This window comes from Syngnathoides biaculeatus, chromosome 20, assembly GCF_019802595.1.
Source record: "Syngnathoides biaculeatus isolate LvHL_M chromosome 20, ASM1980259v1, whole genome shotgun sequence".
Taxonomy (NCBI): Eukaryota; Metazoa; Chordata; class Actinopteri; order Syngnathiformes; family Syngnathidae; genus Syngnathoides; species Syngnathoides biaculeatus.
In genome coordinates, this window is record NC_084659.1 from 17,146,251 (window position 1) to 17,148,158 (window position 1,908).

Sequence of the window (1,908 nt, forward strand, 5' to 3'; positions counted from 1 at the left end):
CCCGAGGTAATGTGCAACGTTTCTTGATAGTCACGGTGTTAAATGTCTTTCCTTTGCGATTAGCCTTTTTTTGCCTTACCAAGTCTAATTAAAAAAAAATGTTAATGTTATCAGAACGGAAAAAAAATGGCAAGCCAACACGCCAAGTTTGAATTCTACATGGCAAAACCCCCGCCATAATCCAAACCTGTGTAAACAACGTCCTTCATACGTTTTGGGAGTACAAAGATGGCGGCCAACTGGCTTCAACAAATCGACATACCGCTCGGTGTGTAGTCGCTGTCCAGTCGTTTTTGATGATTTTATTTTTTCTGTTTTAAGATGAGTGGGGCAGCTCGCATACGTGCAGTGGAGTCTGTGAAGAGAGACTGCGACAGCGTAGCGTTCCACGCGAAATGTGAACGTAATCTTGAATAATAATTCAGACAAGCGTAACAAAGGAAAAGGGAGAGGTGGAAGATGGCGGATGTAGTTATGTCTTTCCAAAACAGGTGACACCCGGGCTGGCACTTAAAGGGGCGCTTTTGCAGAGGCAGTGCAGACTTAGCGTATCCCCAGGGTTCACACTTGCTCTCACCAAAACAATTTCAGGGCTCTTTAGGGGCAGACACGAAAAATTTAGGTCCATCGTGGCAAAAAATTGTGCCATCAACCATTATTGGGTCATCAAGGGTTCCAGGACCTCAGTGCCTGTCACAGTGATCACCTGTCGCCCCTTGTGGTAGTTTTTAGCAATGTCACTGTCTGGAAACATGACTGCAAAGACGTTTGAATTCTTTTCACAAGATTTGGATCTGTAATGGCTCCAGATGACTTTTAAAGTCCACACGATCTCTGCCTTTAACGAGTCCGTTTTCGTGGCTTGAACTCCGTTCATGGAGCCTGACTTCTGGCTGGTTGAAGTCCATGACTGGACAACTGGAGGTGCGCATGCACTGGCATTACGACTGCCTGAAGTTGATGCTTCACTATCTTGATATTTTGACAGAAACAGATTTATACTAACGGAAGATGAGACAGTCTTCGGCTATTTTTCTGGTGCGACTCCGGTGCTTTGACGCCCATCTTTCCAAGCTGGTAACTCTGTTTCCACAGATGACAGTAGAGCACGTGGATCTCGACGAACCCAGCTCCCAAACTCTTGACTTTCAACCCAAGCATCTTGAAAAATGCACTTCCCCACGATACAAGTATTCTAATCGGATCGATCGCAAAACAACGCCTTACTATACATGGGCGTTTTTTCGCAAAAAACGCCTTACTATACATGGGCGTTTTTTCGCAAAAAAAGCCTTACTATACATGGGCGTTTGTTCGCAAAAAAACGCCTTACTATACATGGGGTTTTTTCGCAAAAAAAACGCCTTACTATACATGGGCGTTTGTTCGCAAAAAAACGCCTTACTATACATGGGCGTTTTTTCGCAAAAAAACGCCTTACTATACATGGGCGTTTTTCGCAAAAAAACGCCTTACTATACATGGGCGTTTTTTCGCAAAAAACGCCTTGCTATACATGGGCGTTTTTTCGCAAAAACACGCCTTACTATACATGGGCGTTTTTTCGCAAAAAAAGCCTTACTATACATGGGCGTTTTTTCGCAAAAAACGCCTTACTATACATGGGCGTTTTTTTGCAAAAAAAACGCCTTACTATACATGGGCGTTTTTTCGCAAAAAACGCCTTACTATACATGGGCGTTTTTTCGCAAAAAAACGCCTTACTATACATGGGCGTTTTTTCGCAAAAAAACGCCTTACTATACATGGGCGTTTTTTCGCAAAAAACGCCTTGCTATACATGGGCGTTTTTTCGCAAAAAAACGCCTTACTATACATGGGCGTTTTTTCGCAAAAAAACGCCTTACTATACATGGGCGTTTTTTCGCAAAAAAACGCCTTACTATA